Source organism: Myxocyprinus asiaticus, chromosome 12 (genome assembly GCF_019703515.2).
Source record: "Myxocyprinus asiaticus isolate MX2 ecotype Aquarium Trade chromosome 12, UBuf_Myxa_2, whole genome shotgun sequence".
NCBI classification, from domain to species: domain Eukaryota; kingdom Metazoa; phylum Chordata; class Actinopteri; order Cypriniformes; family Catostomidae; genus Myxocyprinus; species Myxocyprinus asiaticus.
This window is the reverse complement of record NC_059355.1, coordinates 44212101-44222730: the sequence shown is the minus strand read 5'-3', so window position 1 is coordinate 44222730 and position 10630 is coordinate 44212101.

Below are 10630 nucleotides of genomic sequence, written 5' to 3'. Positions count from 1 at the left end.
TGATTGGCCGGATTCTGAGCAAGCCGACAGGAATCCTTAAATAATGTGATGGGGATTACAGTGGAATGGCTGTTTTTACAAGTGAATGAATATGATAAAAGGCTAATTAACAAGGAGAAATTATAAAAGAAATACTGAGAGATGGAAAAAAGCTTACATACCTATAACACAATGCATATAAAACGTATAAAAATGTATTGATCTGATGCTGTTTGATGTTTGGAAAAGAATACCAGGAATGTTTAAGAACAATGATTCTCAACTGGTGTTTCACAACCTAAAATGGATCACCTATATGTTCTGTTGGGGTTGTCGACAGAAGAGAAAAAAAAAAGCCAAATGGTTAAAAGCAACTAACCCTATAATCATGCATATTTAGGATAGCTTGTCAATGTTTAAAAGGGAGGAGAAAATGCTTCCAGTATCTTTGGTTGTTGCTGTCAAAAGTTGTGCATTCAATCAAACTAGACAATATGTTTTGCACAAGTTTATCTAACACTTGGTAATATTGTTAATACTAATACAATATTTGGTCCAGTGTTTATTCTATGTGTTGGGCTGGTAAATCACACTTTTGCTGTTGTTTATGCACTTTTAGATTTGTCAGATTTTTAATTTTTTTGCCTACAGAATGTCATTTCAAGTTATTGCTTGGCCTATGCAGTTCATTCTCATTTTTAAATTTCATTGCTTCATTTTTGTGGTATTTTTCCAGGTTCAATACAATTGACAGCATTTATGGCATAATGTTGATTACTACAGAATTTGACTTGTATCTCCTTTTCTTAAAAAAAAAAAAAAAGACAAAATCGAGGATACAGTGAGGCAGTTACCATGAAAGTGAATGAACTCTTTGGAGGGTTTAAAGGCAGAAATGTGAAACTTTTATTTTGTAAAAGCACTTACATTAAAGTCCGCATGAAACGGAAGTTGCGACCGACTTCCGTATTGTGACGTATTTCCGAGTGAAACAGCTTATCGAACAAGAAAAAATGTGGGGTGGGGATTTAAGTTTGTCCATTGGTTGTTGATTGGATTGTGAAAATATGGTGCTCTAGTCAGAGCCAGTTATTGGAGAAATTGAGCAGCGATCTCAACACATTTATGATCAAACTGACAACATAAACGCACGAGCACATCACTGTCTTTGCTTACGAAGAGGCTGTATAAGCTGAAAAATGAGTGAGTAAAAGATAACCATGTTTTAACGTTTTGAATCACAATACACTAAATATAAAGGGGAAAAAAACACTTACTCATGCTGTGCATCCCAAGATAACTGCATTAAAAAATATAAATAAACTCCATAGGCTTCCAAAGCATTGTATTAATTAGTGATCTCCTCAGCAATTCAGGCGTGAAATGTCTCGAACACATCTGCGAATTCACCATTATTCCTCCTCATTCGAAATGTAAATTCAAACCAGCAGACCCGTAACCAACTCAACTCAACCCATCTTTATTTATATAGCACTTTTTATACGTTTACGTTATCCAAAGTGCTTCACAATTTTTGTGGAACAATCAGTAAAAAGGAAGAAAACAACAGAACATCAGAGACATACCTTTACAACACACTTGAAAATCTCTTCACTCACTTAAAAATGAATTCATTACTCAGACTTAAAAGCTTATTCAAAAAGATAAAACTTCAACTTTGATTTAAAATCTCAGTTGAAGGGGAGGACTGGATGTGAATAGGGAGATCATTCCATAACTTGGGGGCAACCACAGAAAAGGCTCAATCACCTTTAGATTTCTGTCTAGATCTTGGAACTGCTAACAGCATTTGATTGCATGATCTCAATAGCCTAGAGGAATAATAGGGCCTAAGAAGATCATTGATGTACTGTGAAGACTGGCCATGTAGTGCTTTAAAAACAAACAATGGAATTTTAAAGTCGACTCTGTACTTAACTGGCAACCAGTGAAGGGAAGACAAGATGGGAGTAATATGTTCCCTTTTCCTGGTGCCAGTCAGTAACCTGGCTGCCACATTCTGCACAAGTTGTAGACAGGATAACTGCTTATGATCAATTCCCGAGTAGAGGGAATTACAGTAGTCGAGGCAGGATGAAACAAAAGCATGAATTATCACCTCCAGATCTTTAAATCCAAAAAAACTCTTGAGATGACAGTAGCTGCTTTTAACTATAGAGTTGATCTGCTTATTTAAAGTAAGAGCTGAATCTAGTATTACACCAAGATTGCTCACATTATCCTTTACACAAATCACTAGTGGTGCAAGTGTATGGGCTAATGCCTCTTTAGATTTAGATGGGCCAAAAATAACAACTGATTTATTATTATTTAACCGAAGAAAGTTATTAGATAGCCAACACTTAACATCCTTCAAACAATTCATGAGCGACGTTAGCGACTGACTGCCTCCCGTTTTTAGTGGGAAGTAAAGCTGTGTGTCGTCAGCATACAAATGATAAGAAATTCCATGTTGGCAGCATATAGATCCTAGAGGGCGCACATATAAGCACAAAGGGGCAGGGTTTAAGCGGACTAAATGATTAGAGAAGTCCTGCATATTTCATCAGAGAGAAGTCTGTCGTTTCATTTTTATGAAAGATTACGAGGTCCAAAAAACAAACAAAAAAAAACAAAAAAAAAAAAAAAAAACAAAAACAAATGCATGGATGAATTGTTCACAATAATCAGAATCAGAATCAGCTTTATTGCCAAGTATACTTACACATACAAGGAATTTGTCTTGGTGACAGGAGCTTCCGGTGTACAACAATACAAAAACAATACAAAAACAGCAGCAAGATATAGATAATAATAAAAAATATAGTTATACACATACATACATACACACACACACAGACACACACCCACATACATACATACATACATACATACACACATACACATACTTAGTGCAATCTAATACAAATCTGTTATCTGTTATGTACAGTGCAAATACAAATCTGTTATGTACAGTGCAAATGTTTTTCTTTTTTCTTCTTTTTTTTTTCAGAGGAATGAACTGGCAGAAGAGGTTGGATGTGTTGGATAAATATAAAAAAAAGACTAAACTGTGTAATGCACATAGTTATTGTTCAATGGGGCAATTTAACTGTTCATGAGATGGATAGCCTGAGGGAAAAAACTGTTCCTGTGCCTGACGGTTCTGGTGCTCAGAGCTCTGAAGCGTCGGCCAGAAGGCAACAGTTCAAAAAGGTAGTGGGCTGGGTGAGTAGGGTCCAGAGTGATTTTTTCAGCCTTTTTCCTCACTCTGGAAGTGTATAGTTCTTGAAGGTGGGGCGGGGGGCAACCAATAATCCTCTCAGCAGTCCGAACTGTCCTTTGTAGTCTTCTGATGTCTGATTTCGTAGCTGAACCAAACCAGACAGTTACTGAAGTGTAGAGGACAGACTCAATGACCGCTGAGTAGAACTGTATCAGCAGCGCCTGTGGCAGGTTGAACTTCCTCAGCTGGCGAAGGAAGTACAACCTCTGCTGGGCCTTTTTCACAATGGAGTCAATGTGGGTCTCCCACTTCAGGTCCTGTGATATGGTAGTGCCCAGGAACCTGAATGACTCCACTGCTGCCACAGTGCTGTTTAGAATGGTGAGGGGGGTCAGTTTTGGAGTGTTCCTCCTAAAGTCCACAATCATCTCCACTGTTTTGAGCGTGTTCAGCTCAAGGTTGTTTTGACTGCACCAGATAGCCAGCTGTTCAACCTCCCTTCTGTATGCAGACTCATTGTCATCTCGGATGAGGCCGATGACAAGTGGTGTCGTCTGCAAACTTCAGGAGCTTGACAGAGGGGTCCTTGGTGATGCAGTCATTGGTGTAGAGGGAGAAGAGTAGTGGGGAGAGCACACATCCCTGGGGGGCACCAGTGCTGATTGTACAGGTGCTGGAAGTGAATTTCCCCTGTCTAACAAGCTGCTGCCTGTCTGTCAGAAAGCTGATAATCCACTGACAGATAGACATGGGAACAGAGAGTTGGTGTAATTTATTCTGGAGTATAACTGGGATGATGGTGTTGAAAGCCGAACTGAAGTCCACAAAAAGGATCCTTGCATATGTCCCTGGTCTGTCCAGATGTTGCAGGATATGATGTAATCCCATGTTGACTGCATCATCCACAGACCTGTTTGCTCGATAAGCAAATTGAAGGGGATCTAGAAAGGGTCCAGTGATGTTCTTCAGGTGGGCCAACACCAGTCTCTCAAATGATCACAGACTTCAGGGCGACAGGTCTACAGTCATTAAGTCCTGTGATTTTTGGTTTCTTTGGGACAGGAATAATGATTGAGGATGCATGGGACTTCACACTGCTCCAGTGACCTATTGAAGATCTGTGTGAAGATGGGGGCCAGCTGGTTAGCACAGGATTGAAGACACGCTGGCGAGATGCCATCTGGGCCTGAAGTTTTCCTCGTCTTTGTTTCCGAAAGACGTTGCTCACATCATCTTCAAAGATCTTAAGTGCAGGTTGAGTAGCAAGAGGGGGGAGGAGGGGGGTTGCAGGAGGTGTTGGTGTTTGTGTGAAGTGAAGGTCAGAGTGGGTGTGGGGTGTTAGATTGGGCCTTTCAAATCTGCAGTAGAACACATTCAGGTCGTCAGCCAGTTGTTGGTCCACCACAGGGTTGGGGTAGGAGTCCTGTAATTTGTGAGTTGTTTCATGCCACTCCACACTGATGCAGGGTCGTTAGCTGAAAACTTGTTTTCAGCTTCTCAGAGTATCTTCTTTTAGCCACTCTGATTTCCTTGTTCAGTGTGTTCCTGGCCTGATTGTACAAGACTTTATCCCCACTCCTGTAAGCATCCTCTTTGGCCTGACGAAGCTGCCTGAGCTCTGCTGTAAACCACAGTTTGTCATTGTTGAACTTTAAATAAGTCCAAGTAGGGATGCACATATCCTCACAGAAACTGATATATGATGTAACAGTATCTGTGATCTCGTCCAGGTCTGTGGCTGCAGCCTCAAAAACGTTCCAATCTGTGCAATCGAAGCAGGCTTGTAGTTCCAGCTCTGCTTCATTGGTCCATCTCTTTACAGCCCTTACTACTGGCTTGGTTGATTTTAATTTCTGCCTGTAGGTTGGAAGAAGATGAACCAGACAGTGATCAGAGAGTCCCAAAGCTGCTCTAGGGACAGAGCGATATGCATCCTTTATTGTTGTGTAACAATGATCCAGTATGTTCCTGCCTCTGGTGGGGCATGTAATGTGTTGTTTGTATTTGGGCAGTTCACGTATGAGATTTGCTTTGTTAAAATCCCCAAGAATAGTAATAACTGAGTCCAGGTATTGTTGTTCCTTGTCTGTGATTTGATCAGCCAGCTGTTGCAGTGCTGCATTAAAACACGCGTTTGGCGCGATATGCACACTCACCAGAATAAACGAGGAAAACTTTAGTAAGTGATTTTATCACAATAAAATCATATTAACACGTATTGTTTTCGTCTTGTGGCTATACTTTTGAAATAGTGAGTATTTTGACAATTACGGACTGGCCACATTCACTTCCACTGTAAGTCCCTCACTGTAACCTAGATTTTAGCTTTTTTCAAAATAAAGTCAAAATTATTTTTTGTGATAATCAACATTATGCCACAAGTGCTGTCGATTGAGCTTAATCTGTGTTGAACACAGAATATTCCTTTTTTGTTTAAATTTGTATGATAAACAATTACTAAAAGGGTCATCACTTCATGTCCAAATCAAAATCTGCGTCCTGAAGAAAAACCAGTAGAGAACACTTGAGTTACTACCACATGAGTGCTCTAGTTCTTGGGTTTGTGTTCAAAAATGGAGGTGCTCACTATCGAGTGACTTATACCCCATGGAACATAATGAAATCATCTAAAAAGGAAGAATCAAAGTAAATGGTTTCAACCCTTCCCAAAACACCTTTTTTCTCTCATTTATACCCTGTGTAGTAGTTTTCCAGAAAGAACAATTGTGGTAATTTTTTTGGAGACAGACAGGACACTGGCTCAGAGGTGGGATATGACCTTATCATGTCCTAATTCATATTTTGTCCTGCCATGACCCCCAAGCATGTGACCATATCACTTATGATGTCACTTATGAGCCTCTAGGCAATATTAACCCTGCTATTCTCTATTTTCAGACACATAAAAAGGAATTTATTATTGTGTACAGCCATGAATGAAGGACATTACATTGGCTGCCCACAATTACACATAAACTATGAGATAGTCTATAAAGACTGTTATAAACAACCTTATGAAAGGACTTTGGTTAGAATTAATGCTTGTGTTAACCTTCCAAATGTCCCATATTCCAAGCTCAAAATATCCAGTATTGGGTAATGTTACTTTTAAAAGTAACTAGTTAGAATATTGTGTAATTCCTTATACAAGTAACTTAATTAATTAAAAAGTACATTTTTATGGAAAGTAAAGCATTACGTTACTTTTGCATTATTTTGTGTTACTTTTTTCTCACAGCCACTTTCTCTTCTGCTATGCTATGCGTTCCATACAAATAAGCCATGCACTGCATACAAGAGACATTACAGGTCATGCTTACACAACATAGTAAACAAACAGATATTTAGAATGTAGGTCTTCACGTCATATTTATAATAAAGCATCAATATGCATGATTTGTTTTTCCATCAGCATGGCAGCCAATATGAATAATGAAGAATAACCACTGTCTTACCTAAAGCAGCAAAGTCCAACACTTGAACCTGCATCATATACAGTATGTCATCATGTGCTGTGCCCATCGACAATGCCAGAGTCAACTTAAGATGTTTTTCTAAAGTCAGGATAAATTCAGTGGGGAATGCCAGCCTAACATGTTCAAGGAATGTGTCTGAAAATAAAACAATATTTTTCACTTAAGTCATCTCAGTGCACGCTTGTTTTGAGTTGATCTACGGTGCGTACAGACACCACTGGTTGATCGCATACAACTTCAAAGGCGCATGTTGATACGTCTTGAATGGAATCGTTTTTAATGCTACCAAAATGTTTCATGAATCAAACTACTTGTTTATTCTAAAACAAAAATGTAGAATCATTTTAGAAACTAAGACATTATCTCTGCGTACACAATCGGTGTAGAACATTGCTCAGAGCCACTGATCCAGAGTCAGCTTTTCTCATCCCATTCTCCCAGTTACGGCGAGCTGTAACACAGAGAAGTTCGGCTGCATAAGTCAGTGAAATGAGCGAGTATTTCACCCCGTGTATCATGTCGTGGCCAGTGGAAGACTAGACTAGGCATAATCCTCCTGCCTAAACGCGTTTACTGATTTTTTAATGCAGTGTGTATTAATACTTGAATCAATCACGTTTCACTCAACCGAATGTTGACCTCATATTATGCTAAAAGACACAATTTTCCCGGCTTGTATAGCTAACGCGCATGCGCGTTATGTATTATCTTCCAAAGAGCACTCATTTATAACACAGACTATACTGGATTACGTGTTTAAATGCAATGCAGTTCTTGTAATGTAAGGCATCTATGCAAAGCCACATGGCAGGATTTTAGAATTAGAAAGATAAAGGCCTCTCAAGTAGGCTAGTCATCCACTAGCCTTTGTCCTTAGGACTTATGGGAATCACAAAAAAGTAGCTCATGACAAAGTTTATTGCCATAAATTCATTTTTTATGGTGGAATCTTTCTCTATACTGTTTATAGAGACAATAGTCTCCCAATCAAACACTTAAAGCATTATTAAAGTTAGCTACTATTCATAAAAGCTTAATCATTTGTACCCCATTAAAACCACACCTTCATTTTTAACCTTAAACACATTGGCCTCACTTCAGACATCAGGTGCTAGATACAATATACACTACCATTCAAAAGTCTGGACACAACAACTCCTTCTTTATTATAACTATTTTCCACATATAAGAATAATTGTGAAGGCATCAAAACTATGAAATAGCACAAATGGAAGGATGGGAACTATGTAGTTGCCAAAATGTTAAACAAAGTCTGGGCATTTCCTCAGTCAGCTTCATGAGGTGCTGCCTGAGATGCTTTTTAAACAGTATTGAAGGAGTTCCCATGTATGCTGGGTACTTGTTGACAGCTTTTTCTTTACTAACAGGTCAAATTTGACCAAAAATATTAGTTTTGTAAAGGATTCAATATATAAGCACAATTTATATAAGTCTACAAGCTAATGTCACACTTTCAGGTTTATAGGATCATCTGAAACATACATTGAATCAAGCGTGTCCAAACATTTGAGTTGGAGTTGGAGTTAGTGTACATCATACACGATCAGTTAGGAAACTAACGTTTACTCGACAATTTGCTATCCAAGAAGCAAGTGCCCCAGATCAACTGCAGTATAAACATTTTAATACCAATTACCAATTAATTAATTGTAAATCTGGATGATTTTAGCGAAGGAATAATACAATTCCACACAGACAATTACAAACGTCACTCATACTCTTCCCAGTATGGCTGGATACAGTTTTGTGAGCACATTCATCACTGCGTGTCTTACAGGTGCTGCAGTGGCAGCTCAGAGCCACCGGGTAGGTGAAGTGAGGATCTGCATGTGGCGGGCAGCCGGGCAGAATGGCTGTTCGGTACTCCACCTCCTGATAGGTGCAGCCCCTCTGGACCAGGAAACGGGGATCCACCAACTCCTTTACATTACTGTTTTGTAGAATAAATATAAGATCGCTGATTTAGCAACATTATTGTCACCAAATGATTTTAGATTTGGCTTATCCAAAAACGTGTCTTTTACTCCCATAATGGAAGATTAACAAACTAACGAAAATTTTTCTTACGATTTTTTTACAAAGTTAAGCCCATGAAACAACCCTTAAACCTAACCATAAAGTCGAAATTTATGAAGGAAAGAAGAAAGAAAACATTGGGAATTTGGAATGAGATGAAAGATGCACATTACAGGTTATTAACATGTATCAGTAATTTGTATTGCTTCAAAAAATATGGAATGAGTAACCAGATTTGATCACAGATGTTTCCTTTGTTTAAATAAAGTACTGAATCGGAGGTTAGTTACAATTCGAGACCTATATTGTATCAAACTTTTGTACGAGCCAAGTCGTATGATATCTTACAGTTTCACCATCTCGTAAATTATTATGAGGTATCAGAAGACTAATTGAATTGTTCACCCAAAAATGACAATTTTTATGTCATTTACTCACCATCATGTTGTTTGAATCCTGTATGATTTACTTTCTTCCGTGGAACAAAAAAGTAGGTACTGGCCAGGATCAACCCTGCTTAGCTTCAGTGGGCAACCAGTCTTGAGCTACAGGGTGATATGGCTGGGCCTTTAGCAAGCACTTCTAATTACAACAAAGAAATAATAATAATTAATAATCTTAAAGAATTACTGAATAATACATCTGAATTATGCTAACCCTTTACTTCCATAAGAAACAAGAAAGACTTTACAAAAATAAGTTATGAAGGCCCTGTAAGCGAAAACGAAGAACTCAAAAATATCTGCTTATTTTTTGATGTGTCTTTCCATCCATTGCAAAGCTTTTTGCCTGCCAAACATTACCGTCTTACACTAAATAAAAGGATCACTTACCTGAAGGATCTAGGCAGGCCTGTTTGCTTTAAATCCTGCTCCTCAGATACTGACCCTGATCTCCACTGTGCTGCATGAATAAAACTTCTGGCTTTTAACCAAATCATCCGCATGCATCTAAATTAGATGTTGAGTTCTATCTACCCAGGGAGAAATTAAATTGCTGAGATATTGCTTTTCATGTTCTCTGTTATTTTTCATTAAAGTATCAACTTTGTATTTAGATGTTCCTCCTGAAATTTCTTGGAAGAAATAAAAATAGACACAAATTATTGCATAGATGACATTCAGAGCTATAACATTAATGTGGATATAGCATATCTCTATTAGTTGGTCTTGAAAGAATTTGATGAGAAATGAGTTCATATTGAAATCTCTGACTTGATTGTAGGCTTTGGTATCTTGGAAAATCTGAGCATAGTTAGTGATGGTTAGTTCTCGGTAAAAAAACCCCCAACTGAAATATTAGAGAGACCTTAAGTGATTATCCACAGTTTTTTCCTCACCAACCACTGGGTGGGGCCATGATAATTCTGATTGCTGCTGGACTGTTTTATGATTCCAGTCTTTATAAGAGCAATGTAAACTACTGAAACTACTTTTCCCGATGGAGTGCAGGTGCTACCTGTTCAGCCCGATGGTGGAAAAGCGCCTATATCTCAGAATCAATATATATATATATATATATATATATATATATATATATATATATATATATATATATTTTTTTTTTTTTTTTTTGTACAAATACAAATCTGTTATATACGGATGCAAGGGAATGTACGGCAGAAGAGGTAAGGTATGTTGGATAAATACAGTTGAAGTCAGAAGTTTACATGCACCTTAGACAAATATATTTAAACTCAGTTTTTCACAATTCCTGATATTTAATCGTAGAAAACATTCCCTGTCTTCGCTCAGTTAAGATCACTACTTTATTTTAAGAAAGTGAAATGTCAGAATAACAGTAGAAAGAATTATTTATTTCAGCTTGTATTTTTTTCATCTCATTCCTAGTGGGTCAGAAGTTTACATACACTTTGTTAGTATTTGGTAGCATTGCCTTTAAATTGTTTAAC